General features: G+C 69.7%; 12 non-coding genes across 12 annotated transcripts; all 12 read right to left on the bottom strand.

Annotated features, from left to right (window-relative positions):
• Positions 1–51: 51 nt before the first annotated feature.
• On the bottom strand, positions 52–170 carry LOC149123876 (5S ribosomal RNA). The gene has a single exon (XR_016215178.1). It is a non-coding gene; the product is annotated as a 5S ribosomal RNA (ribosomal RNA).
• A 2,346-nt stretch (positions 171–2,516) lies between these two features.
• Positions 2,517–2,635, bottom strand: LOC149123875 (5S ribosomal RNA). The gene has a single exon (XR_016215177.1). It is a non-coding gene; the product is annotated as a 5S ribosomal RNA (ribosomal RNA).
• A 2,323-nt stretch (positions 2,636–4,958) lies between these two features.
• LOC149123874 (5S ribosomal RNA) lies at positions 4,959–5,077 on the bottom strand. The gene has a single exon (XR_016215554.1). It is a non-coding gene; the product is annotated as a 5S ribosomal RNA (ribosomal RNA).
• A 2,327-nt stretch (positions 5,078–7,404) lies between these two features.
• On the bottom strand, positions 7,405–7,523 carry LOC149123873 (5S ribosomal RNA). Its single transcript, XR_016215553.1, has one exon. It is a non-coding gene; the product is annotated as a 5S ribosomal RNA (ribosomal RNA).
• Positions 7,524–9,865: 2,342 nt separating this feature from the next.
• On the bottom strand, positions 9,866–9,984 carry LOC149123872 (5S ribosomal RNA). Its single transcript, XR_016215552.1, has one exon. It is a non-coding gene; the product is annotated as a 5S ribosomal RNA (ribosomal RNA).
• Positions 9,985–12,301: 2,317 nt separating this feature from the next.
• On the bottom strand, positions 12,302–12,420 carry LOC149123871 (5S ribosomal RNA). The gene has a single exon (XR_016215551.1). It is a non-coding gene; the product is annotated as a 5S ribosomal RNA (ribosomal RNA).
• Positions 12,421–14,747: 2,327 nt separating this feature from the next.
• Positions 14,748–14,866, bottom strand: LOC149123870 (5S ribosomal RNA). The gene has a single exon (XR_016215550.1). It is a non-coding gene; the product is annotated as a 5S ribosomal RNA (ribosomal RNA).
• A 2,305-nt stretch (positions 14,867–17,171) lies between these two features.
• Positions 17,172–17,290, bottom strand: LOC149123869 (5S ribosomal RNA). Its single transcript, XR_016215549.1, has one exon. It is a non-coding gene; the product is annotated as a 5S ribosomal RNA (ribosomal RNA).
• Positions 17,291–19,602: 2,312 nt separating this feature from the next.
• Positions 19,603–19,721, bottom strand: LOC149123868 (5S ribosomal RNA). The gene has a single exon (XR_016215646.1). It is a non-coding gene; the product is annotated as a 5S ribosomal RNA (ribosomal RNA).
• A 2,350-nt stretch (positions 19,722–22,071) lies between these two features.
• Positions 22,072–22,190, bottom strand: LOC149123867 (5S ribosomal RNA). Its single transcript, XR_016215547.1, has one exon. It is a non-coding gene; the product is annotated as a 5S ribosomal RNA (ribosomal RNA).
• Positions 22,191–24,045: 1,855 nt separating this feature from the next.
• On the bottom strand, positions 24,046–24,164 carry LOC149123866 (5S ribosomal RNA). Its single transcript, XR_016215546.1, has one exon. It is a non-coding gene; the product is annotated as a 5S ribosomal RNA (ribosomal RNA).
• A 2,323-nt stretch (positions 24,165–26,487) lies between these two features.
• On the bottom strand, positions 26,488–26,606 carry LOC149123865 (5S ribosomal RNA). The gene has a single exon (XR_016215545.1). It is a non-coding gene; the product is annotated as a 5S ribosomal RNA (ribosomal RNA).
• Between the last annotated feature and the right edge of the window lie 264 nt (positions 26,607–26,870).

The following is a 26,870-nucleotide window of genomic DNA, read 5'->3' as shown; positions in this document are numbered from 1 at the left end:
GCTAGGCAGCCAGCCAAAGGCGAGCAAAAGGGGAGGGTGCCGCGGGGCAAAAGCCTACAGCACCCGGTATTCCCAGGCGGTCTCCCATCCAAGTACTAACCAGGCCCGACCCTGCTTAGCTTCCGAGATCAGACGAGATCGGGCGCGTTCAGGGTGGTATGGCCGTAGACGCCAGAGGCCGCCTCCAGGCCCCTCTTGAGTGCGCGCCCGCACAGCCGCCGCCGCCGCCGCCGCCGCCGCCGCCGCCGCCGCCTCCTCCTCTTCCTGCCCGCTCCCCGCTCTCACTCCCATTCCCATTCCCATTCCCACTCCCGCTCCCGCTCCCGCTGCCGCTTCTCCTCCGCCTCCTCCCTCTTTTCTCTTCTCTTCTCTTCTCCTCCTCCCCCCCCTCCTCCTCAGCCGCCCTCCGCCTAGCCCTGCACCAGTGCCCGAACTCCAGCCCTCCGCCTGCCCAGCCCAGGACCTGCAGCACCGGGCGCCCAGTCGGCACGCTGCCGCCAAGCCAAGGGGAGCCAACCTCCTCCGGCTGCCGCTGGCCACAGGGAACTCCTACTCTCTCTTTCTAGGCCGGATCCCCTGCCTGCCGCCATCGCCCAGCCACACGCCAGCCGTGCCCGGCAGCCTCCACGCCTGCCCAGGGCTGCGCCCCGCGGCTCGCGGGTCCCGGCACCAGGGGGTTCGGCGCCCCACACCACCGCGGCCCGGGCCTTCCCTCCTACCCGGCCGCCAGCAGCCCCCCCACCGCTGACGCACAGGTCGCCCGCCCTCCCCCGGCACGGCCGCCGCGCCTCCACACACTCCCACGCCGCGAGGACAGCTGAGGGCCTGGGGACCCTTGTCCCCGCTCGGTCACGGGGGCCCAAGTGGGGCAGCAGGTCGGGAAGGAGGGCGGCAGCGCACGGAATCACCCCCGCCGCACGCTCGCGTGGGCACTCACACACACACACACACACACACACACACACGCCTACACAAGGGGCACACAGTCGCACACCCCGACACCCTTCGTGGCACAGAGGGATTTCCGTCCTCAGCGCCCGTTCCCTCACGGGAGGGTGGGGCGCTTCAGCGCGACCCGCACCCTCCAGCCCGGCAGCCAGTTCGAGACTGTCGCTCCCCCTCTTCATGGAGGAACGACACAGGACCCTGCGCTGTTCTTTCGTCTGCTCGGCCCTCCCCGGGTTTGCTGCTGGTTCTTCCCGGGTTGGCTACCGTCCCTTCCACCTCCGTGGAAGGGCGGTTCCCCCTGCCACATTCCCCACTTCCGCGGGGGAGCGGCACACCGCCGGCCGGCCGGCCGGCTCTCTCGGGGGCTGCACAGGTGTTCCCCTTAGATGTTCCTGGTGCATGTTGTCTCTCTCCTCCTTTATAGTCCTCTTCCGCCAATCCCAACTCGGCTGCCCACACGCCAAGTACGCTGCTCTCCTCCAATCAGGAGCAGGATCAGCTCCTGGAGGTCATCACTCAAGTTGGCAAGAGGCAGCTGCATAGAAGCTGTTTTCTCCTCTCCCAGCGCCATATTGTGGGAGAGCAGATGCATAGAATAAGTCTTAATTCCAGTAACTCAGTCCAATCCGAGTTGCTCCCCACAGAGACCACAGGCTGTGTGCTGCCTGCCTGCCACGGACCCTCTGTCCCGGGGAGGTCCTGTGGGCACGCAGCCTGTGGCCGCGGGTCTCTGCCTGGCCTGCCAAAAGGGTGCCCCGTTTGGATGCTGTGTGAGTCAGGGCTGATGGGGGAGAGGGGGACAGAGAGAGGAGAGAGAGACAGAGAGAGAGAGAGAAAGAGAGAGAGACGTGTAGGTGTTGGTGTAAGTCAGAGACAGAGGGAGAGGGTGCCTGTATTGCCTGCGAGGCTTGGTGTGGGGTCCCTCCTTTGCGCTCTGGAGGGCTTCCGCGGCTGTGGCGCGTGGCCGCCGCACGGCCAGGTGGCGCAGAGGGCCCGCGGGTTGGGCTGCGCGAGGCACCGGGCCCTGAGTGGTGGGCAACCGCGCCCTGGCGTCGTCTTCGGGCGGTGGTCGTGGTCGTGGTCGTGGTCACAGTCATTGGGCTCCCTGGGAGACAGGAGCCCGGGAGGGGCGGTGGGAGTGCAGGTGCCGGGAGCTGCTGGTGCGGCGGGCTGCGGGGTTGGGGCGGCCGGCAGGGGAGCGCCCTGGCGGGCGGTGAGTCGCTGGTTTGGGGTTGGAGGGGGCGCGCTGGATGGCGCGGGGCGTGGCCTGTGTCCCGGGGTGGGCCCCGGGGTTGGCGGTGGGGCTGCGGCAGCCGGGGACAGCTGGCCGGCCCGCCCGTGCCCGTGCCCGTGCCCGTGCCCGTGCCCGTGCCCGTGCCCAGGCCCAGGCCCAGGCCCAGGCCCGAGGCGCGGGCGGGCTGGGGCTGCCAGGTGGAGGGGTCGGGCTTCTGCCCCCTGCTGGAGCTGCGTTGGGGGTCGCAGGGGTCCCGGCGTGCGGGCTGGCGGATGGGGGCGTGGCTAGGCAGCCAGCCAAAGGCGAGCAAAAGGGGAGGGTGCCGCGGGGCAAAAGCCTACAGCACCCGGTATTCCCAGGCGGTCTCCCATCCAAGTACTAACCAGGCCCGACCCTGCTTAGCTTCCGAGATCAGACGAGATCGGGCGCGTTCAGGGTGGTATGGCCGTAGACGCCAGAGGCCGCCTCCAGGCCCCTCTTGAGTGCGCGCCCGCACAGCCGCCGCCGCCGCCGCCGCCGCCGCCGCCTCCTCTTCCTGCCCGCTCCCCGCTCTCACTCCCATTCCCATTCCCATTCCCACTCCCGCTCCCGCTCCCGCTGCCGCTTCTCCTCCGCCTCCTCCCTCTTTTCTCTTCTCTTCTCCTCCTCCCCCCCCTCCTCCTCAGCCGCCCTCCGCCTAGCCCTGCACCAGTGCCCGAACTCCAGCCCTCCGCCTGCCCAGCCCAGGACCTGCAGCACCGGGCGCCCAGTCGGCACGCTGCCGCCAAGCCAAGGGGAGCCAACCTCCTCCGGCTGCCGCTGGCCACAGGGAACTCCTACTCTCTCTTTCTAGGCCGGATCCCCTGCCTGCCGCCATCGCCCAGCCACACGCCAGCCGTGCCCGGCAGCCTCCACGCCTGCCCAGGGCTGCGCCCCGCGGCTCGCGGGTCCCGGCACCAGGGGGTTCGGCGCCCCACACCACCGCGGCCCGGGCCTTCCCTCCTACCCGGCCGCCAGCAGCCCCCCCACCGCTGACGCACAGGTCGCCCGCCCTCCCCCGGCACGGCCGCCGCGCCTCCACACACTCCCACGCCGCGAGGACAGCTGAGGGCCTGGGGACCCTTGTCCCCGCTCGGTCACGGGGGCCCAAGTGGGGCAGCAGGTCGGGAAGGAGGGCGGCAGCGCACGGAATCACCCCCGCCGCACGCTCGCGTGGGCACTCACACACACACACACACACACACACGCCTACACAAGGGGCACACAGTCGCACACCCCGACACCCTTCGTGGCACAGAGGGATTTCCGTCCTCAGCGCCCGTTCCCTCACGGGAGGGTGGGGCGCTTCAGCGCGACCCGCACCCTCCAGCCCGGCAGCCAGTTCGAGACTGTCGCTCCCCCTCTTCATGGAGGAACGACACAGGACCCTGCGCTGTTCTTTCGTCTGCTCGGCCCTCCCCGGGTTTGCTGCTGGTTCTTCCCGGGTTGGCTACCGTCCCTTCCACCTCCGTGGAAGGGCGGTTCCCCCTGCCACATTCCCCACTTCCGCGGGGGAGCGGCACACCGCCGGCCGGCCGGCCGGCTCTCTCGGGGGCTGCACAGGTGTTCCCCTTAGATGTTCCTGGTGCATGTTGTCTCTCTCCTCCTTTATAGTCCTCTTCCGCCAATCCCAACTCGGCTGCCCACACGCCAAGTACGCTGCTCTCCTCCAATCAGGAGCAGGATCAGCTCCTGGAGGTCATCACTCAAGTTGGCAAGAGGCAGCTGCATAGAAGCTGTTTTCTCCTCTCCCAGCGCCATATTGTGGGAGAGCAGATGCATAGAATAAGTCTTAATTCCAGTAACTCAGTCCAATCCGAGTTGCTCCCCACAGAGACCACAGGCTGTGTGCTGCCTGCCTGCCACGGACCCTCTGTCCCGGGGAGGTCCTGTGGGCACGCAGCCTGTGGCCGCGGGTCTCTGCCTGGCCTGCCAAAAGGGTGCCCCGTTTGGATGCTGTGTGAGTCAGGGCTGATGGGGGAGAGGGGGACAGAGAGAGGAGAGAGAGACAGAGAGAGAGAGAGAAAGAGAGAGAGACGTGTAGGTGTTGGTGTAAGTCAGAGACAGAGGGAGAGGGTGCCTGTATTGCCTGCGAGGCTTGGTGTGGGGTCCCTCCTTTGCGCTCTGGAGGGCTTCCGCGGCTGTGGCGCGTGGCCGCCGCACGGCCAGGTGGCGCAGAGGGCCCGCGGGTTGGGCTGCGCGAGGCACCGGGCCCTGAGTGGTGGGCAACCGCGCCCTGGCGTCGTCTTCGGGCGGTGGTCGTGGTCGTGGTCGTGGTCACAGTCATTGGGCTCCCTGGGAGACAGGAGCCCGGGAGGGGCGGTGGGAGTGCAGGTGCCGGGAGCTGCTGGTGCGGCGGGCTGCGGGGTTGGGGCGGCCGGCAGGGGAGCGCCCTGGCGGGCGGTGAGTCGCTGGTTTGGGGTTGGAGGGGGCGCGCTGGATGGCGCGGGGCGTGGCCTGTGTCCCGGGGTGGGCCCCGGGGTTGGCGGTGGGGCTGCGGCAGCCGGGGACAGCTGGCCGGCCCGCCCGTGCCCGTGCCCGTGCCCGTGCCCGTGCCCGTGCCCGTGCCCAGGCCCAGGCCCAGGCCCAGGCCCGAGGCGCGGGCGGGCTGGGGCTGCCAGGTGGAGGGGTCGGGCTTCTGCCCCCTGCTGGAGCTGCGTTGGGGGTCGCAGGGGTCCCGGCGTGCGGGCTGGCGGATGGGGGCGTGGCTAGGCAGCCAGCCAAAGGCGAGCAAAAGGGGAGGGTGCCGCGGGGCAAAAGCCTACAGCCCCCGGTATTCCCAGGCGGTCTCCCATCCAAGTACTAACCAGGCCCGACCCTGCTTAGCTTCCGAGATCAGACGAGATCGGGCGCGTTCAGGGTGGTATGGCCGTAGACGCCAGAGGCCGCCTCCAGGCCCCTCTTGAGTGCGCGCCCGCACAGCCGCCGCCGCCGCCGCCGCCGCCGCCGCCTCCTCTTCCTGCCCGCTCCCCGCTCTCACTCCCATTCCCATTCCCATTCCCACTCCCGCTCCCGCTCCCACTGCCGCTTCTCCTCCGCCTCCTCCCTCTTTTCTCTTCTCTTCTCTTCTCCTCCTCCCCCCCCCTCCTCCTCAGCCGCCCTCCGCCTAGCCCTGCACCAGTGCCCGAACTCCAGCCCTCCGCCTGCCCAGCCCAGGACCTGCAGCACCGGGCGCCCAGTCGGCACGCTGCCGCCAAGCCAAGGGGAGCCAACCTCCTCCGGCTGCCGCTGGCCACAGGGAACTCCTACTCTCTCTTTCTAGGCCGGATCCCCTGCCTGCCGCCATCGCCCAGCCACACGCCAGCCGTGCCCGGCAGCCTCCACGCCTGCCCAGGGCTGCGCCCCGCGGCTCGCGGGTCCCGGCACCAGGGGGTTCGGCGCCCCACACCACCGCGGCCCGGGCCTTCCCTCCTACCCGGCCGCCAGCAGCCCCCCCACCGCTGACGCACAGGTCGCCCGCCCTCCCCCGGCACGGCCGCCGCGCCTCCACACACTCCCACGCCGCGAGGACAGCTGAGGGCCTGGGGACCCTTGTCCCCGCTCGGTCACGGGGGCCCAAGTGGGGCAGCAGGTCGGGAAGGAGGGCGGCAGCGCACGGAATCACCCCCGCCGCACGCTCGCGTGGGCACTCACACACACACACACACACACACACACACGCCTACACAAGGGGCACACAGTCGCACACCCCGACACCCTTCGTGGCACAGAGGGATTTCCGTCCTCAGCGCCCGTTCCCTCACGGGAGGGTGGGGCGCTTCAGCGCGACCCGCACCCTCCAGCCCGGCAGCCAGTTCGAGACTGTCGCTCCCCCTCTTCATGGAGGAACGACACAGGACCCTGCGCTGTTCTTTCGTCTGCTCGGCCCTCCCCGGGTTTGCTGCTGGTTCTTCCCGGGTTGGCTACCGTCCCTTCCACCTCCGTGGAAGGGCGGTTCCCCCTGCCACATTCCCCACTTCCGCGGGGGAGCGGCACACCGCCGGCCGGCCGGCCGGCTCTCTCGGGGGCTGCACAGGTGTTCCCCTTAGATGTTCCTGGTGCATGTTGTCTCTCTCCTCCTTTATAGTCCTCTTCCGCCAATCCCAACTCGGCTGCCCACACGCCAAGTACGCTGCTCTCCTCCAATCAGGAGCAGGATCAGCTCCTGGAGGTCATCACTCAAGTTGGCAAGAGGCAGCTGCATAGAAGCTGTTTTCTCCTCTCCCAGCGCCATATTGTGGGAGAGCAGATGCATAGAATAAGTCTTAATTCCAGTAACTCAGTCCAATCCGAGTTGCTCCCCACAGAGACCACAGGCTGTGTGCTGCCTGCCTGCCACGGACCCTCTGTCCCGGGGAGGTCCTGTGGGCACGCAGCCTGTGGCCGCGGGTCTCTGCCTGGCCTGCCAAAAGGGTGCCCCGTTTGGATGCTGTGTGAGTCAGGGCTGATGGGGGAGAGGGGGACAGAGAGAGGAGAGAGAGACAGAGAGAGAGAGAGAAAGAGAGAGAGACGTGTAGGTGTTGGTGTAAGTCAGAGACAGAGGGAGAGGGTGCCTGTATTGCCTGCGAGGCTTGGTGTGGGGTCCCTCCTTTGCGCTCTGGAGGGCTTCCGCGGCTGTGGCGCGTGGCCGCCGCACGGCCAGGTGGCGCAGAGGGCCCGCGGGTTGGGCTGCGCGAGGCACCGGGCCCTGAGTGGTGGGCAACCGCGCCCTGGCGTCGTCTTCGGGCGGTGGTCGTGGTCGTGGTCGTGGTCACAGTCATTGGGCTCCCTGGGAGACAGGAGCCCGGGAGGGGCGGTGGGAGTGCAGGTGCCGGGAGCTGCTGGTGCGGCGGGCTGCGGGGTTGGGGCGGCCGGCAGGGGAGCGCCCTGGCGGGCGGTGAGTCGCTGGTTTGGGGTTGGAGGGGGCGCGCTGGATGGCGCGGGGCGTGGCCTGTGTCCCGGGGTGGGCCCCGGGGTTGGCGGTGGGGCTGCGGCAGCCGGGGACAGCTGGCCGGCCCGCCCGTGCCCGTGCCCGTGCCCGTGCCCGTGCCCGTGCCCAGGCCCAGGCCCAGGCCCAGGCCCGAGGCGCGGGCGGGCTGGGGCTGCCAGGTGGAGGGGTCGGGCTTCTGCCCCCTGCTGGAGCTGCGTTGGGGGTCGCAGGGGTCCCGGCGTGCGGGCTGGCGGATGGGGGCGTGGCTAGGCAGCCAGCCAAAGGCGAGCAAAAGGGGAGGGTGCCGCGGGGCAAAAGCCTACAGCCCCCGGTATTCCCAGGCGGTCTCCCATCCAAGTACTAACCAGGCCCGACCCTGCTTAGCTTCCGAGATCAGACGAGATCGGGCGCGTTCAGGGTGGTATGGCCGTAGACGCCAGAGGCTGCCTCCAGGCCCCTCTTGAGTGCGCGCCCGCACAGCCGCCGCCGCCGCCGCCGCCGCCGCCGCCTCCTCCTCCTCCTCCTGCCCGCTCCCCGCTCTCACTCCCATTCCCATTCCCATTCCCATTCCCATTCCCGCTCCCGCTCCCGCTCCCCCTGCCGCTTCTCCTCCGCCTCCTCCCTCTTTTCTCTTCTCTTCTCTTCTCCTCCTCCTCCCCCCCCCCTCAGCCGCACTCCGCCTAGCCCTGCACCAGTGCCCGAACTCCAGCCCTCCGCCTGCCCAGCCCAGGACCTGCAGTGCAGCACCGGGCGCCCAGTCGGCACGCTGCCGCCAAGCCAAGGGGAGCCAACCTCCTCCGGCTGCCGCTGGCCACAGGGAACTCCTACTCTCTCTTTCTAGGCCGGATCCCCTGCCTGCCGCCATCGCCCAGCCACACGCCAGCCGTGCCCGGCAGCCTCCACGCCTGCCCAGGGCTGCGCCCCGCGGCTCGCGGGTCCCGGCACCAGGGGGTTCGGCGCCCCACACCACCGCGGCCCGGGCCTTCCCTCCTACCCGGCCGCCAGCAGCCCCCCCACCGCTGACGCACAGGTCGCCCGCCCTCCCCCGGCACGGCCGCCGCGCCTCCACACACTCCCACGCCGCGAGGACAGCTGAGGGCCTGGGGACCCTTGTCCCCGCTCGGTCACGGGGGCCCAAGTGGGGCAGCAGGTCGGGAAGGAGGGCGGCAGCGCACGGAATCACCCCCGCCGCACGCTCGCGTGGGCACTCACACACACACACACACACACACACACACACACGCCTACACAAGGGGCACACAGTCGCACACCCCGACACCCTTCGTGGCACAGAGGGATTTCCGTCCTCAGCGCCCGTTCCCTCACGGGAGGGTGGGGCGCTTCAGCGCGACCCGCACCCTCCAGCCCGGCAGCCAGTTCGAGACTGTCGCTCCCCCTCTTCATGGAGGAACGACACAGGACCCTGCGCTGTTCTTTCGTCTGCTCGGCCCTCCCCGGGTTTGCTGCTGGTTCTTCCCGGGTTGGCTACCGTCCCTTCCACCTCCGTGGAAGGGCGGTTCCCCCTGCCACATTCCCCACTTCCGCGGGGGAGCGGCACACCGCCGGCCGGCCGGCTCTCTCGGGGGCTGCACAGGTGTTCCCCTTAGATGTTCCTGGTGCATGTTGTCTCTCTCCTCCTTTATAGTCCTCTTCCGCCAATCCCAACTCGGCTGCCCACACGCCAAGTACGCTGCTCTCCTCCAATCAGGAGCAGGATCAGCTCCTGGAGGTCATCACTCAAGTTGGCAAGAGGCAGCTGCATAGAAGCTGTTTTCTCCTCTCCCAGCGCCATATTGTGGGAGAGCAGATGCATAGAATAAGTCTTAATTCCAGTAACTCAGTCCAATCCGAGTTGCTCCCCACAGAGACCACAGGCTGTGTGCTGCCTGCCTGCCACGGACCCTCTGTCCCGGGGAGGTCCTGTGGGCACGCAGCCTGTGGCCGCGGGTCTCTGCCTGGCCTGCCAAAAGGGTGCCCCGTTTGGATGCTGTGTGAGTCAGGGCTGATGGGGGAGAGGGGGACAGAGAGAGGAGAGAGAGACAGAGAGAGAGAGAGAAAGAGAGAGAGACGTGTAGGTGTTGGTGTAAGTCAGAGACAGAGGGAGAGGGTGCCTGTATTGCCTGCGAGGCTTGGTGTGGGGTCCCTCCTTTGCGCTCTGGAGGGCTTCCGCGGCTGTGGCGCGTGGCCGCCGCACGGCCAGGTGGCGCAGAGGGCCCGCGGGTTGGGCTGCGCGAGGCACCGGGCCCTGAGTGGTGGGCAACCGCGCCCTGGCGTCGTCTTCGGGCGGTGGTCGTGGTCGTGGTCGTGGTCACAGTCATTGGGCTCCCTGGGAGACAGGAGCCCGGGAGGGGCGGTGGGAGTGCAGGTGCCGGGAGCTGCTGGTGCGGCGGGCTGCGGGGTTGGGGCGGCCGGCAGGGGAGCGCCCTGGCGGGCGGTGAGTCGCTGGTTTGGGGTTGGAGGGGGCGCGCTGGATGGCGCGGGGCGTGGCCTGTGTCCCGGGGTGGGCCCCGGGGTTGGCGGTGGGGCTGCGGCAGCCGGGGACAGCTGGCCGGCCCGCCCGTGCCCGTGCCCGTGCCCGTGCCCGTGCCCAGGCCCAGGCCCAGGCCCAGGCCCGAGGCGCGGGCGGGCTGGGGCTGCCAGGTGGAGGGGTCGGGCTTCTGCCCCCTGCTGGAGCTGCGTTGGGGGTCGCAGGGGTCCCGGCGTGCGGGCTGGCGGATGGGGGCGTGGCTAGGCAGCCAGCCAAAGGCGAGCAAAAGGGGAGGGTGCCGCGGGGCAAAAGCCTACAGCCCCCGGTATTCCCAGGCGGTCTCCCATCCAAGTACTAACCAGGCCCGACCCTGCTTAGCTTCCGAGATCAGACGAGATCGGGCGCGTTCAGGGTGGTATGGCCGTAGACGCCAGAGGCCGCCTCCAGGCCCCTCTTGAGTGCGCGCCCGCACAGCCGCCGCCGCCGCCGCCGCCGCCGCCTCCTCCTCCTGCCCGCTCCCCGCTCTCACTCCCATTCCCATTCCCATTCCCACTCCCGCTCCCGCTCCCGCTGCCGCTTCTCCTCCGCCTCCTCCCTCTTTTCTCTTCTCTTCTCTTCTCCTCCTCCCCCCCCTCCTCAGCCGCCCTCCGCCTAGCCCTGCACCAGTGCCCGAACTCCAGCCCTCCGCCTGCCCAGCCCAGGACCTGCAGCACCGGGCGCCCAGTCGGCACGCTGCCGCCAAGCCAAGGGGAGCCAACCTCCTCCGGCTGCCGCTGGCCACAGGGAACTCCTACTCTCTCTTTCTAGGCCGGATCCCCTGCCTGCCGCCATCGCCCAGCCACACGCCAGCCGTGCCCGGCAGCCTCCACGCCTGCCCAGGGCTGCGCCCCGCGGCTCGCGGGTCCCGGCACCAGGGGGTTCGGCGCCCCACACCACCGCGGCCCGGGCCTTCCCTCCTACCCGGCCGCCAGCAGCCCCCCCACCGCTGACGCACAGGTCGCCCGCCCTCCCCCGGCACGGCCGCCGCGCCTCCACACACTCCCACGCCGCGAGGACAGCTGAGGGCCTGGGGACCCTTGTCCCCGCTCGGTCACGGGGGCCCAAGTGGGGCAGCAGGTCGGGAAGGAGGGCGGCAGCGCACGGAATCACCCCCGCCGCACGCTCGCGTGGGCACTCACACACACACACACACACACACACACACACGCCTACACAAGGGGCACACAGTCGCACACCCCGACACCCTTCGTGGCACAGAGGGATTTCCGTCCTCAGCGCCCGTTCCCTCACGGGAGGGTGGGGCGCTTCAGCGCGACCCGCACCCTCCAGCCCGGCAGCCAGTTCGAGACTGTCGCTCCCCCTCTTCATGGAGGAACGACACAGGACCCTGCGCTGTTCTTTCGTCTGCTCGGCCCTCCCCGGGTTTGCTGCTGGTTCTTCCCGGGTTGGCTACCGTCCCTTCCACCTCCGTGGAAGGGCGGTTCCCCCTGCCACATTCCCCACTTCCGCGGGGGAGCGGCACACCGCCGGCCGGCCGGCCGGCTCTCTCGGGGGCTGCACAGGTGTTCCCCTTAGATGTTCCTGGTGCATGTTGTCTCTCTCCTCCTTTATAGTCCTCTTCCGCCAATCCCAACTCGGCTGCCCACACGCCAAGTACGCTGCTCTCCTCCAATCAGGAGCAGGATCAGCTCCTGGAGGTCATCACTCAAGTTGGCAAGAGGCAGCTGCATAGAAGCTGTTTTCTCCTCTCCCAGCGCCATATTGTGGGAGAGCAGATGCATAGAATAAGTCTTAATTCCAGTAACTCAGTCCAATCCGAGTTGCTCCCCACAGAGACCACAGGCTGTGTGCTGCCTGCCTGCCACGGACCCTCTGTCCCGGGGAGGTCCTGTGGGCACGCAGCCTGTGGCCGCGGGTCTCTGCCTGGCCTGCCAAAAGGGTGCCCCGTTTGGATGCTGTGTGAGTCAGGGCTGATGGGGGAGAGGGGGACAGAGAGAGGAGAGAGAGACAGAGAGAGAGAGAGAAAGAGAGAGAGACGTGTAGGTGTTGGTGTAAGTCAGAGACAGAGGGAGAGGGTGCCTGTATTGCCTGCGAGGCTTGGTGTGGGGTCCCTCCTTTGCGCTCTGGAGGGCTTCCGCGGCTGTGGCGCGTGGCCGCCGCACGGCCAGGTGGCGCAGAGGGCCCGCGGGTTGGGCTGCGCGAGGCACCGGGCCCTGAGTGGTGGGCAACTGCGCCCTGGCGTCGTCTTCGGGCGGTGGTCGTGGTCGTGGTCACAGTCATTGGGCTCCCTGGGAGACAGGAGCCCGGGAGGGGCGGTGGGAGTGCAGGTGCCGGGAGCTGCTGGTGCGGCGGGCTGCGGGGTTGGGGCGGCCGGCAGGGGAGCGCCCTGGCGGGCGGTGAGTCGCTGGTTTGGGGTTGGAGGGGGCGCGCTGGGATGGCGCGGGGCGTGGCCTGTGTCCCGGGGTGGGCCCCGGGGTTGGCAGTGGGGCTGCGGCAGCCGGGGACAGCTGGCCGGCCCGCCCGTGCCCGTGCCCGTGCCCAGGCCCAGGCCCAGGCCCAGGCCCAGGCCCAGGCCCAGGCCCGAGGCGCGGGCGGGCTGGGGCTGCCAGGTGGAGGGGTCGGGCTTCTGCCCCCTGCTGGAGCTGCGTTGGGGGTCGCAGGGGTCCCGGCGTGCGGGCTGGCGGATGGGGGCGTGGCTAGGCAGCCAGCCAAAGGCGAGCAAAAGGGGAGGGTGCCGCGGGGCAAAAGCCTACAGCCCCCGGTATTCCCAGGCGGTCTCCCATCCAAGTACTAACCAGGCCCGACCCTGCTTAGCTTCCGAGATCAGACGAGATCGGGCGCGTTCAGGGTGGTATGGCCGTAGACGCCAGAGGCCGCCTCCAGGCCCCTCTTGAGTGCGCGCCCGCACAGCCGCCGCCGCCGCCGCCGCCGCCGCCTCCTCCTCCTCCTGCCCGCTCCCCGCTCTCACTCCCATTCCCATTCCCATTCCCACTCCCGCTCCCGCTCCCGCTGCCGCTTCTCCTCCGCCTCCTCCCTCTTTTCTCTTCTCTTCTCTTCTCCTCCTCCCCCCCCTCCTCAGCCGCCCTCCGCCTAGCCCTGCACCAGTGCCCGAACTCCAGCCCTCCGCCTGCCCAGCCCAGGACCTGCAGCACCGGGCGCCCAGTCGGCACGCTGCCGCCAAGCCAAGGGGAGCCAACCTCCTCCGGCTGCCGCTGGCCACAGGGAACTCCTACTCTCTCTTTCTAGGCCGGATCCCCTGCCTGCCGCCATCGCCCAGCCACACGCCAGCCGTGCCCGGCAGCCTCCACGCCTGCCCAGGGCTGCGCCCCGCGGCTCGCGGGTCCCGGCACCAGGGGGTTCGGCGCCCCACACCACCGCGGCCCGGGCCTTCCCTCCTACCCGGCCGCCAGCAGCCCCCCCACCGCTGACGCACAGGTCGCCCGCCCTCCCCCGGCACGGCCGCCGCGCCTCCACACACTCCCACGCCGCGAGGACAGCTGAGGGCCTGGGGACCCTTGTCCCCGCTCGGTCACGGGGGCCCAAGTGGGGCAGCAGGTCGGGAAGGAGGGCGGCAGCGCACGGAATCACCCCCGCCGCACGCTCGCGTGGGCACTCACACACACACACACACACACACACACACACACGCCTACACAAGGGGCACACAGTCGCACACCCCGACACCCTTCGTGGCACAGAGGGATTTCCGTCCTCAGCGCCCGTTCCCTCACGGGAGGGTGGGGCGCTTCAGCGCGACCCGCACCCTCCAGCCCGGCAGCCAGTTCGAGACTGTCGCTCCCCCTCTTCATGGAGGAACGACACAGGACCCTGCGCTGTTCTTTCGTCTGCTCGGCCCTCCCCGGGTTTGCTGCTGGTTCTTCCCGGGTTGGCTACCGTCCCTTCCACCTCCGTGGAAGGGCGGTTCCCCCTGCCACATTCCCCACTTCCGCGGGGGAGCGGCACACCGCCGGCCGGCCGGCCGGCTCTCTCGGGGGCTGCACAGGTGTTCCCCTTAGATGTTCCTGGTGCATGTTGTCTCTCTCCTCCTTTATAGTCCTCTTCCGCCAATCCCAACTCGGCTGCCCACACGCCAAGTACGCTGCTCTCCTCCAATCAGGAGCAGGATCAGCTCCTGGAGGTCATCACTCAAGTTGGCAAGAGGCAGCTGCATAGAAGCTGTTTTCTCCTCTCCCAGCGCCATATTGTGGGAGAGCAGATGCATAGAATAAGTCTTAATTCCAGTAACTCAGTCCAATCCGAGTTGCTCCCCACAGAGACCACAGGCTGTGTGCTGCCTGCCTGCCACGGACCCTCTGTCCCGGGGAGGTCCTGTGGGCACGCAGCCTGTGGCCGCGGGTCTCTGCCTGGCCTGCCAAAAGGGTGCCCCGTTTGGATGCTGTGTGAGTCAGGGCTGATGGGGGAGAGGGGGACAGAGAGAGGAGAGAGAGACAGAGAGAGAGAGAGAAAGAGAGAGAGACGTGTAGGTGTTGGTGTAAGTCAGAGACAGAGGGAGAGGGTGCCTGTATTGCCTGCGAGGCTTGGTGTGGGGTCCCTCCTTTGCGCTCTGGAGGGCTTCCGCGGCTGTGGCGCGTGGCCGCCGCACGGCCAGGTGGCGCAGAGGGCCCGCGGGTTGGGCTGCGCGAGGCACCGGGCCCTGAGTGGTGGGCAACCGCGCCCTGGCGTCGTCTTCGGGCGGTGGTCGTGGTCGTGGTCGTGGTCACAGTCATTGGGCTCCCTGGGAGACAGGAGCCCGGGAGGGGCGGTGGGAGTGCAGGTGCCGGGAGCTGCTGGTGCGGCGGGCTGCGGGGTTGGGGCGGCCGGCAGGGGAGCGCCCTGGCGGGCGGTGAGTCGCTGGTTTGGGGTTGGAGGGGGCGCGCTGGATGGCGCGGGGCGTGGCCTGTGTCCCGGGGTGGGCCCCGGGGTTGGCGGTGGGGCTGCGGCAGCCGGGGACAGCTGGCCGGCCCGCCCGTGCCCGTGCCCGTGCCCGTGCCCGTGCCCGTGCCCAGGCCCAGGCCCAGGCCCAGGCCCGAGGCGCGGGCGGGCTGGGGCTGCCAGGTGGAGGGGTCGGGCTTCTGCCCCCTGCTGGAGCTGCGTTGGGGGTCGCAGGGGTCCCGGCGTGCGGGCTGGCGGATGGGGGCGTGGCTAGGCAGCCAGCCAAAGGCGAGCAAAAGGGGAGGGTGCCGCGGGGCAAAAGCCTACAGCCCCCGGTATTCCCAGGCGGTCTCCCATCCAAGTACTAACCAGGCCCGACCCTGCTTAGCTTCCGAGATCAGACGAGATCGGGCGCGTTCAGGGTGGTATGGCCGTAGACGCCAGAGGCCGCCTCCAGGCCCCTCTTGAGTGCGCGCCCGCACAGCCGCCGCCGCCGCCGCCGCCGCCTCCTCCTCCTCCTGCCCGCTCCCCGCTCTCACTCCCATTCCCATTCCCATTCCCACTCCCGCTCCCGCTCCCGCTGCCGCTTCTCCTCCGCCTCCTCCCTCTTTTCTCTTCTCTTCTCTTCTCCTCCTCCCCCCCCTCCTCAGCCGCCCTCCGCCTAGCCCTGCACCAGTGCCCGAACTCCAGCCCTCCGCCTGCCCAGCCCAGGACCTGCAGCACCGGGCGCCCAGTCGGCACGCTGCCGCCAAGCCAAGGGGAGCCAACCTCCTCCGGCTGCCGCTGGCCACAGGGAACTCCTACTCTCTCTTTCTAGGCCGGATCCCCTGCCTGCCGCCATCGCCCAGCCACACGCCAGCCGTGCCCGGCAGCCTCCACGCCTGCCCAGGGCTGCGCCCCGCGGCTCGCGGGTCCCGGCACCAGGGGGTTCGGCGCCCCACACCACCGCGGCCCGGGCCTTCCCTCCTACCCGGCCGCCAGCAGCCCCCCCACCGCTGACGCACAGGTCGCCCGCCCTCCCCCGGCACGGCCGCCGCGCCTCCACACACTCCCACGCCGCGAGGACAGCTGAGGGCCTGGGGACCCTTGTCCCCGCTCGGTCACGGGGGCCCAAGTGGGGCAGCAGGTCGGGAAGGAGGGCGGCAGCGCACGGAATCACCCCCGCCGCACGCTCGCGTGGGCACTCACACACACACACACACACACACACACACACGCCTACACAAGGGGCACACAGTCGCACACCCCGACACCCTTCGTGGCACAGAGGGATTTCCGTCCTCAGCGCCCGTTCCCTCACGGGAGGGTGGGGCGCTTCAGCGCGACCCGCACCCTCCAGCCCGGCAGCCAGTTCGAGACTGTCGCTCCCCCTCTTCATGGAGGAACGACACAGGACCCTGCGCTGTTCTTTCGTCTGCTCGGCCCTCCCCGGGTTTGCTGCTGGTTCTTCCCGGGTTGGCTACCGTCCCTTCCACCTCCGTGGAAGGGCGGTTCCCCCTGCCACATTCCCCACTTCCGCGGGGGAGCGGCACACCGCCGGCCGGCCGGCCGGCTCTCTCGGGGGCTGCACAGGTGTTCCCCTTAGATGTTCCTGGTGCATGTTGTCTCTCTCCTCCTTTATAGTCCTCTTCCGCCAATCCCAACTCGGCTGCCCACACGCCAAGTACGCTGCTCTCCTCCAATCAGGAGCAGGATCAGCTCCTGGAGGTCATCACTCAAGTTGGCAAGAGGCAGCTGCATAGAAGCTGTTTTCTCCTCTCCCAGCGCCATATTGTGGGAGAGCAGATGCATAGAATAAGTCTTAATTCCAGTAACTCAGTCCAATCCGAGTTGCTCCCCACAGAGACCACAGGCTGTGTGCTGCCTGCCTGCCACGGACCCTCTGTCCCGGGGAGGTCCTGTGGGCACGCAGCCTGTGGCCGCGGGTCTCTGCCTGGCCTGCCAAAAGGGTGCCCCGTTTGGATGCTGTGTGAGTCAGGGCTGATGGGGGAGAGGGGGACAGAGAGAGGAGAGAGAGACAGAGAGAGAGAGAGAAAGAGAGAGAGACGTGTAGGTGTTGGTGTAAGTCAGAGACAGAGGGAGAGGGTGCCTGTATTGCCTGCGAGGCTTGGTGTGGGGTCCCTCCTTTGCGCTCTGGAGGGCTTCCGCGGCTGTGGCGCGTGGCCGCCGCACGGCCAGGTGGCGCAGAGGGCCCGCGGGTTGGGCTGCGCGAGGCACCGGGCCCTGAGTGGTGGGCAACTGCGCCCTGGCGTCGTCTTCGGGCGGTGGTCGTGGTCGTGGTCACAGTCATTGGGCTCCCTGGGAGACAGGAGCCCGGGAGGGGCGGTGGGAGTGCAGGTGCCGGGAGCTGCTGGTGCGGCGGGCTGCGGGGTTGGGGCGGCCGGCAGGGGAGCGCCCTGGCGGGCGGTGAGTCGCTGGTTTGGGGTTGGAGGGGGCGCGCTGGGATGGCGCGGGGCGTGGCCTGTGTCCCGGGGTGGGCCCCGGGGTTGGCAGTGGGGCTGCGGCAGCCGGGGACAGCTGGCCGGCCCGCCCGTGCCCGTGCCCGTGCCCAGGCCCAGGCCCAGGCCCAGGCCCAGGCCCGAGGCGCGGGCGGGCTGGGGCTGCCAGGTGGAGGGGTCGGGCTTCTGCCCCCTGCTGGAGCTGCGTTGGGGGTCGCAGGGGTCCCGGCGTGCGGGCTGGCGGATGGGGGCGTGGCTAGGCAGCCAGCCAAAGGCGAGCAAAAGGGGAGGGTGCCGCGGGGCAAAAGCCTACAGCCCCCGGTATTCCCAGGCGGTCTCCCATCCAAGTACTAACCAGGCCCGACCCTGCTTAGCTTCCGAGATCAGACGAGATCGGGCGCGTTCAGGGTGGTATGGCCGTAGACGCCAGAGGCCGCCTCCAGGCCCCTCTTGAGTGCGCGCCCGCACAGCCGCCGCCGCCGCCGCCGCCGCCTCCTCCTCCTCCTGCCCGCTCCCCGCTCTCACTCCCATTCCCATTCCCATTCCCACTCCCGCTCCCGCTCCCGCTGCCGCTTCTCCTCCGCCTCCTCCCTCTTTTCTCTTCTCTTCTCTTCTCCTCCTCCCCCCCCTCCTCAGCCGCCCTCCGCCTAGCCCTGCACCAGTGCCCGAACTCCAGCCCTCCGCCTGCCCAGCCCAGGACCTGCAGCACCGGGCGCCCAGTCGGCACGCTGCCGCCAAGCCAAGGGGAGCCAACCTCCTCCGGCTGCCGCTGGCCACAGGGAACTCCTACTCTCTCTTTCTAGGCCGGATCCCCTGCCTGCCGCCATCGCCCAGCCACACGCCAGCCGTGCCCGGCAGCCTCCACGCCTGCCCAGGGCTGCGCCCCGCGGCTCGCGGGTCCCGGCACCAGGGGGTTCGGCGCCCCACACCACCGCGGCCCGGGCCTTCCCTCCTACCCGGCCGCCAGCAGCCCCCCCACCGCTGACGCACAGGTCGCCCGCCCTCCCCCGGCACGGCCGCCGCGCCTCCACACACTCCCACGCCGCGAGGACAGCTGAGGGCCTGGGGACCCTTGTCCCCGCTCGGTCACGGGGGCCCAAGTGGGGCAGCAGGTCGGGAAGGAGGGCGGCAGCGCACGGAATCACCCCCGCCGCACGCTCGCGTGGGCACTCACACACACACACACACACACACACACACACACGCCTACACAAGGGGCACACAGTCGCACACCCCGACACCCTTCGTGGCACAGAGGGATTTCCGTCCTCAGCGCCCGTTCCCTCACGGGAGGGTGGGGCGCTTCAGCGCGACCCGCACCCTCCAGCCCGGCAGCCAGTTCGAGACTGTCGCTCCCCCTCTTCATGGAGGAACGACACAGGACCCTGCGCTGTTCTTTCGTCTGCTCGGCCCTCCCCGGGTTTGCTGCTGGTTCTTCCCGGGTTGGCTACCGTCCCTTCCACCTCCGTGGAAGGGCGGTTCCCCCTGCCACATTCCCCACTTCCGCGGGGGAGCGGCACACCGCCGGCCGGCCGGCCGGCTCTCTCGGGGGCTGCACAGGTGTTCCCCTTAGATGTTCCTGGTGCATGTTGTCTCTCTCCTCCTTTATAGTCCTCTTCCGCCAATCCCAACTCGGCTGCCCACACGCCAAGTACGCTGCTCTCCTCCAATCAGGAGCAGGATCAGCTCCTGGAGGTCATCACTCAAGTTGGCAAGAGGCAGCTGCATAGAAGCTGTTTTCTCCTCTCCCAGCGCCATATTGTGGGAGAGCAGATGCATAGAATAAGTCTTAATTCCAGTAACTCAGTCCAATCCGAGTTGCTCCCCACAGAGACCACAGGCTGTGTGCTGCCTGCCTGCCACGGACCCTCTGTCCCGGGGAGGTCCTGTGGGCACGCAGCCTGTGGCCGCGGGTCTCTGCCTGGCCTGCCAAAAGGGTGCCCCGTTTGGATGCTGTGTGAGTCAGGGCTGATGGGGGAGAGGGGGACAGAGAGAGGAGAGAGAGACAGAGAGAGAGAGAGAAAGAGAGAGAGACGTGTAGGTGTTGGTGTAAGTCAGAGACAGAGGGAGAGGGTGCCTGTATTGCCTGCGAGGCTTGGTGTGGGGTCCCTCCTTTGCGCTCTGGAGGGCTTCCGCGGCTGTGGCGCGTGGCCGCCGCACGGCCAGGTGGCGCAGAGGGCCCGCGGGTTGGGCTGCGCGAGGCACCGGGCCCTGAGTGGTGGGCAACCGCGCCCTGGCGTCGTCTTCGGGCGGTGGTCGTGGTCGTGGTCGTGGTCACAGTCATTGGGCTCCCTGGGAGACAGGAGCCCGGGAGGGGCGGTGGGAGTGCAGGTGCCGGGAGCTGCTGGTGCGGCGGGCTGCGGGGTTGGGGCGGCCGGCAGGGGAGCGCCCTGGCGGGCGGTGAGTCGCTGGTTTGGGGTTGGAGGGGGCGCGCTGGATGGCGCGGGGCGTGGCCTGTGTCCCGGGGTGGGCCCCGGGGTTGGCGGTGGGGCTGCGGCAGCCGGGGACAGCTGGCCGGCCCGCCCGTGCCCGTGCCCGTGCCCGTGCCCGTGCCCAGGCCCAGGCCCAGGCCCGAGGCGCGGGCGGGCTGGGGCTGCCAGGTGGAGGGGTCGGGCTTCTGCCCCCTGCTGGAGCTGCGTTGGGGGTCGCAGGGGTCCCGGCGTGCGGGCTGGCGGATGGGGGCGTGGCTAGGCAGCCAGCCAAAGGCGAGCAAAAGGGGAGGGTGCCGCGGGGCAAAAGCCTACAGCACCCGGTATTCCCAGGCGGTCTCCCATCCAAGTACTAACCAGGCCCGACCCTGCTTAGCTTCCGAGATCAGACGAGATCGGGCGCGTTCAGGGTGGTATGGCCGTAGACGCCAGAGGCTGCCTCCAGGCCCCTCTTGAGTGCGCGCCCGCACAGCCGCCGCCGCCGCCGCCGCCGCCGCCGCCGCCTCCTCCTCCTCCTCCTGCCCGCTCCCCGCTCTCACTCCCATTCCCATTCCCATTCCCATTCCCATTCCCATTCCCGCTCCCGCTCCCGCTCCCGCTGCCGCTTCTCCTCCGCCTCCTCCCTCTTTTCTCTTCTCTTCTCTTCTCCTCCTCCTCCCCCCCCCCCTCAGCCGCACTCCGCCTAGCCCTGCACCAGTGCCCGAACTCCAGCCCTCCGCCTGCCCAGCCCAGGACCTGCAGTGCAGCACCGGGCGCCCAGTCGGCACGCTGCCGCCAAGCCAAGGGGAGCCAACCTCCTCCGGCTGCCGCTGGCCACAGGGAACTCCTACTCTCTCTTTCTAGGCCGGATCCCCTGCCTGCCGCCATCGCCCAGCCACACGCCAGCCGTGCCCGGCAGCCTCCACGCCTGCCCAGGGCTGCGCCCCGCGGCTCGCGGGTCCCGGCACCAGGGGGTTCGGCGCCCCACACCACCGCGGCCCGGGCCTTCCCTCCTACCCGGCCGCCAGCAGCCCCCCCACCGCTGACGCACAGGTCGCCCGCCCTCCCCCGGCACGGCCGCCGCGCCTCCACACACTCCCACGCCGCGAGGACAGCTGAGGGCCTGGGGACCCTTGTCCCCGCTCGGTCACGGGGGCCCAAGTGGGGCAGCAGGTCGGGAAGGAGGGCGGCAGCACACGGAATCACCCCCGCCGCTCGCTCGCGTGGGCACTCACACACACACACACACACACACACACGCCTACACAAGGGGCACACAGTCGCACACCCCGACACCCTTCGTGGCACAGAGGGATTTCCGTCCTCAGCGCCCGTTCCCTCACGGGAGGGTGGGGCGCTTCAGCGCGACCCGCACCCTCCAGCCCGGCAGCCAGTTCGAGACTGTCGCTCCCCCTCTTCATGGAGGAACGACACAGGACCCTGCGCTGTTCTTTCGTCTGCTCGGCCCTCCCCGGGTTTGCTGCTGGTTCTTCCCGGGTTGGCTACCGTCCCTTCCACCTCCGTGGAAGGGCGGTTCCCCCTGCCACATTCCCCACTTCCGCGGGGGAGCGGCACACCGCCGGCCGGCCGGCCGGCTCTCTCGGGGGCTGCACAGGTGTTCCCCTTAGATGTTCCTGGTGCATGTTGTCTCTCTCCTCCTTTATAGTCCTCTTCCGCCAATCCCAACTCGGCTGCCCACACGCCAAGTACGCTGCTCTCCTCCAATCAGGAGCAGGATCAGCTCCTGGAGGTCATCACTCAAGTTGGCAAGAGGCAGCTGCATAGAAGCTGTTTGCTCCTCTCCCAGCGCCATATTGTGGGAGAGCAGATGCATAGAATAAGTCTTAATTCCAGTAACTCAGTCCAATCCGAGTTGCTCCCCACAGAGACCACAGGCTGTGTGCTGCCTGCCTGCCACGGACCCTCTGTCCCGGGGAGGTCCTGTGGGCACGCAGCCTGTGGCCGCGGGTCTCTGCCTGGCCTGCCAAAAGGGTGCCCCGTTTGGATGCTGTGTGAGTCAGGGCTGATGGGGGAGAGGGGGACAGAGAGAGGAGAGAGAGACAGAGAGAGAGAGAGAAAGAGAGAGAGACGTGTAGGTGTTGGTGTAAGTCAGAGACAGAGGGAGAGGGTGCCTGTATTGCCTGCGAGGCTTGGTGTGGGGTCCCTCCTTTGCGCTCTGGAGGGCTTCCGCGGCTGTGGCGCGTGGCCGCCGCACGGCCAGGTGGCGCAGAGGGCCCGCGGGTTGGGCTGCGCGAGGCACCGGGCCCTGAGTGGTGGGCAACCGCGCCCTGGCGTCGTCTTCGGGCGGTGGTCGTGGTCGTGGTCGTGGTCACAGTCATTGGGCTCCCTGGGAGACAGGAGCCCGGGAGGGGCGGTGGGAGTGCAGGTGCCGGGAGCTGCTGGTGCGGCGGGCTGCGGGGTTGGGGCGGCCGGCAGGGGAGCGCCCTGGCGGGCGGTGAGTCGCTGGTTTGGGGTTGGAGGGGGCGCGCTGGATGGCGCGGGGCGTGGCCTGTGTCCCGGGGTGGGCCCCGGGGTTGGCGGTGGGGCTGCGGCAGCCGGGGACAGCTGGCCGGCCCGCCCGTGCCCGTGCCCGTGCCCGTGCCCGTGCCCAGGCCCAGGCCCAGGCCCAGGCCCGAGGCGCGGGCGGGCTGGGGCTGCCAGGTGGAGGGGTCGGGCTTCTGCCCCCTGCTGGAGCTGCGTTGGGGGTCGCAGGGGTCCCGGCGTGCGGGCTGGCGGATGGGGGCGTGGCTAGGCAGCCAGCCAAAGGCGAGCAAAAGGGGAGGGTGCCGCGGGGCAAAAGCCTACAGCCCCCGGTATTCCCAGGCGGTCTCCCATCCAAGTACTAACCAGGCCCGACCCTGCTTAGCTTCCGAGATCAGACGAGATCGGGCGCGTTCAGGGTGGTATGGCCGTAGACGCCAGAGGCCGCCTCCAGGCCCCTCTTGAGTGCGCGCCCGCACAGCCGCCGCCGCCGCCGCCGCCGCCGCCGCCGCCGCCGCCGCCGCCGCCGCCTCCTCTTCCTGCCCGCTCCCCGCTCTCACTCCCATTCCCACTCCCATTCCCACTCCCGCTCCCGCTCCCGCTGCCGCTTCTCCTCCGCCTCCTCCCTCTTTTCTCTTCTCTTCTCTTCTCCTCCTCCCCCCCCCTCCTCCTCAGCCGCCCTCCGCCTAGCCCTGCACCAGTGCCCGAACTCCAGCCCTCCGCCTGCCCAGCCCAGGACCTGCAGTGCAGCACCGGGCGCCCAGTCGGCACGCTGCCGCCAAGCCAAGGGGAGCCAACCTCCTCCGGCTGCCGCTGGCCACAGGGAACTCCTACTCTCTCTTTCTAGGCCGGATCCCCTGCCTGCCGCCATCGCCCAGCCACACGCCAGCCGTGCCCGGCAGCCTCCACGCCTGCCCAGGGCTGCGCCCCGCGGCTCGCGGGTCCCGGCACCAGGGGGTTCGGCGCCCCACACCACCGCGGCCCGGGCCTTCCCTCCTACCCGGCCGCCAGCAGCCCCCCCACCGCTGACGCACAGGTCGCCCGCCCTCCCCCGGCACGGCCGCCGCGCCTCCACACACTCCCACGCCGCGAGGACAGCTGAGGGCCTGGGGACCCTTGTCCCCGCTCGGTCACGGGGGCCCAAGTGGGGCAGCAGGTCGGGAAGGAGGGCGGCAGCGTACGGAATAACCCCCGCCGCACGCTCGCGTGGGCACTCACACACACACACACACACACACACGCCTACACAAGGGGCACACAGTCGCACACCCCGACACCCTTCGTGGCACAGAGGGATTTCCGTCCTCAGCGCCCGTTCCCTCACGGGAGGGTGGGGCGCTTCAGCGCGACCCGCACCCTCCAGCCCGGCAGCCAGTTCGAGACCACAGGCTGTGTGCTGCCTGCCTGCCACGGACCCTCTGTCCCGGGGAGGTCCTGTGGGCACGCAGCCTGTGGCCGCGGGTCTCTGCCAGGCCTGCCAAAAGGGTGCCCCGTTTGGATGCTGTGTGAGTCAGGGCTGATGGGGGAGAGGGGGACAGAGAGAGGAGAGAGAGACAGAGAGAGAGAGAGAAAGAGAGAGAGACGTGTAGGTGTTGGTGTAAGTCAGAGACAGAGGGAGAGGGTGCCTGTATTGCCTGCGAGGCTTGGTGTGGGGTCCCTCCTTTGCGCTCTGGAGGGCTTCCGCGGCTGTGGCGCGTGGCCGCCGCACGGCCAGGTGGCGCAGAGGGCCCGCGGGTTGGGCTGCGCGAGGCACCGGGCCCTGAGTGGTGGGCAACCGCGCCCTGGCGTCGTCTTCGGGCGGTGGTCGTGGTCGTGGTCGTGGTCACAGTCATTGGGCTCCCTGGGAGACAGGAGCCCGGGAGGGGCGGTGGGAGTGCAGGTGCCGGGAGCTGCTGGTGCGGCGGGCTGCGGGGTTGGGGCGGCCGGCAGGGGAGCGCCCTGGCGGGCGGTGAGTCGCTGGTTTGGGGTTGGAGGGGGCGCGCTGGATGGCGCGGGGCGTGGCCTGTGTCCCGGGGTGGGCCCCGGGGTTGGCGGTGGGGCTGCGGCAGCCGGGGACAGCTGGCCGGCCCGCCCGTGCCCGTGCCCGTGCCCGTGCCCGTGCCCAGGCCCAGGCCCAGGCCCAGGCCCGAGGCGCGGGCGGGCTGGGGCTGCCAGGTGGAGGGGTCGGGCTTCTGCCCCCTGCTGGAGCTGCGTTGGGGGTCGCAGGGGTCCCGGCGTGCGGGCTGGCGGATGGGGGCGTGGCTAGGCAGCCAGCCAAAGGCGAGCAAAAGGGGAGGGTGCCGCGGGGCAAAAGCCTACAGCCCCCGGTATTCCCAGGCGGTCTCCCATCCAAGTACTAACCAGGCCCGACCCTGCTTAGCTTCCGAGATCAGACGAGATCGGGCGCGTTCAGGGTGGTATGGCCGTAGACGCCAGAGGCCGCCTCCAGGCCCCTCTTGAGTGCGCGCCCGCACAGCCGCCGCCGCCGCCGCCGCCTCCTCCTCCTCCTCCTGCCCGCTCCCCGCTCTCACTCCCATTCCCATTCCCACTCCCGCTCCCGCTCCCGCTGCCGCTTCTCCTCCGCCTCCTCCCTCTTTTCTCTTCTCTTCTCTTCTCCTCCTCCCCCCCCCTCCTCAGCCGCCCTCCGCCTAGCCCTGCACCAGTGCCCGAACTCCAGCCCTCCGCCTGCCCAGCCCAGGACCTGCAGTGCAGCACCGGGCGCCCAGTCGGCACGCTGCCGCCAAGCCAAGGGGAGCCAACCTCCTCCGGCTGCCGCTGGCCACAGGGAACTCCTACTCTCTCTTTCTAGGCCGGATCCCCTGCCTGCCGCCATCGCCCAGCCACACGCCAGCCGTGCCCGGCAGCCTCCACGCCTGCCCAGGGCTGCGCCCCGCGGCTCGCGGGTCCCGGCACCAGGGGGTTCGGCGCCCCACACCACCGCGGCCCGGGCCTTCCCTCCTACCCGGCCGCCAGCAGCCCCCCCACCGCTGACGCACAGGTCGCCCGCCCTCCCCCGGCACGGCCGCCGCGCCTCCACACACTCCCACGCCGCGAGGACAGCTGAGGGCCTGGGGACCCTTGTCCCCGCTCGGTCACGGGGGCCCAAGTGGGGCAGCAGGTCGGGAAGGAGGGCGGCAGCGCACGGAATCACCCCCGCCGCACGCTCGCGTGGGCACTCACACACACACACACACACACACACACACGCCTACACAAGGGGCACACAGTCGCACACCCCGACACCCTTCGTGGCACAGAGGGATTTCCGTCCTCAGCGCCCGTTCCCTCACGGGAGGGTGGGGCGCTTCAGCGCGACCCGCACCCTCCAGCCCGGCAGCCAGTTCGAGACTGTCGCTCCCCCTCTTCATGGAGGAACGACACAGGACCCTGCGCTGTTCTTTCGTCTGCTCGGCCCTCCCCGGGTTTGCTGCTGGTTCTTCCCGGGTTGGCTACCATCCCTTCCACCTCCGTGGAAGGGCGGTTCCCCCTGCCACATTCCCCACTTCCGCGGGGGAGCGGCACACCGCCGGCCGGCCGGCTCTCTCGGGGGCTGCACAGGTGTTCCCCTTAGATGTTCCTGGTGCATGTTGTCTCTCTCCTCCTTTATAGTCCTCTTCCGCCAATCCCAACTCGGCTGCCCACACGCCAAGTACGCTACTCTCCTCCAATCAGGAGCAGGATCAGCTCCTGGAGGTCATCACTCAAGTTGGCAAGAGGCAGCTGCATAGAAGCTGTTTTCTCCTCTCCCAGCGCCATATTGTGGGAGAGCAGATGCATAGAATAAGTCTTAATTCCAGTAACTCAGTCCAATCCGAGTTGCTCCCCACAGAGACCACAGGCTGTGTGCTGCCTGCCTGCCACGGACCCTCTGTCCCGGGGAGGTCCTGTGGGCACGCAGCCTGTGGCCGCGGGTCTCTGCCTGGCCTGCCAAAAGGGTGCCCCGTTTGGATGCTGTGTGAGTCAGGGCTGATGGGGGAGAGGGGGACAGAGAGAGGAGAGAGAGACAGAGAGAGAGAGAGAAAGAGAGAGAGACGTGTAGGTGTTGGTGTAAGTCAGAGACAGAGGGAGAGGGTGCCTGTATTGCCTGCGAGGCTTGGTGTGGGGTCCCTCCTTTGCGCTCTGGAGGGCTTCCGCGGCTGTGGCGCGTGGCCGCCGCACGGCCAGGTGGCGCAGAGGGCCCGCGGGTTGGGCTGCGCGAGGCACCGGGCCCTGAGTGGTGGGCAACCGCGCCCTGGCGTCGTCTTCGGGCGGTGGTCGTGGTCGTGGTCGTGGTCACAGTCATTGGGCTCCCTGGGAGACAGGAGCCCGGGAGGGGCGGTGGGAGTGCAGGTGCCGGGAGCTGCTGGTGCGGCGGGCTGCGGGGTTGGGGCGGCCGGCAGGGGAGCGCCCTGGCGGGCGGTGAGTCGCTGGTTTGGGGTTGGAGGGGGCGCGCTGGGATGGCGCGGGGCGTGGCCTGTGTCCCGGGGTGGGCCCCGGGGTTGGCGGTGGGGCTGCGGCAGCCGGGGACAGCTGGCCGGCCCGCCCGTGCCCGTGCCCGTGCCCGTGCCCAGGCCCAGGCCCAGGCCCAGGCCCAGGCCCAGGCCCAGGCCCGAGGCGCGGGCGGGCTGGGGCTGCCAGGTGGAGGGGTCGGGCTTCTGCCCCCTGCTGGAGCTGCGTTGGGGGTCGCAGGGGTCCCGGCGTGCGGGCTGGCGGATGGGGGCGTGGCTAGGCAGCCAGCCAAAGGCGAGCAAAAGGGGAGGGTGCCGCGGGGCAAAAGCCTACAGCCCCCGGTATTCCCAGGCGGTCTCCCATCCAAGTACTAACCAGGCCCGACCCTGCTTAGCTTCCGAGATCAGACGAGATCGGGCGCGTTCAGGGTGGTATGGCCGTAGACGCCAGAGGCTGCCTCCAGGCCCCTCTTGAGTGCGCGCCCGCACAGCCGCCGCCGCCGCCTCCTCCTCCTCCTCCTGCCCGCTCCCCGCTCTCACTCCCATTCCCATTCCCATTCCCACTCCCGCTCCCGCTCCCGCTGCCGCTTCTCCTCCGCCTCCTCCCTCTTTTCTCTTCTCTTCTCTTCTCCTCCTCCCCCCCCTCCTCAGCCGCCCTCCGCCTAGCCCTGCACCAGTGCCCGAACTCCAGCCCTCCGCCTGCCCAGCCC

Source organism: Oryctolagus cuniculus, chromosome 10 (genome assembly GCF_051225735.1).
Source record: "Oryctolagus cuniculus isolate XC-2025 breed Fujian yellow rabbit chromosome 10, ASM5122573v1, whole genome shotgun sequence".
Lineage (NCBI taxonomy): Eukaryota > Metazoa > Chordata > Mammalia > Lagomorpha > Leporidae > Oryctolagus > Oryctolagus cuniculus.
This window is presented reverse-complemented; position numbering and strand designations above follow the sequence as displayed.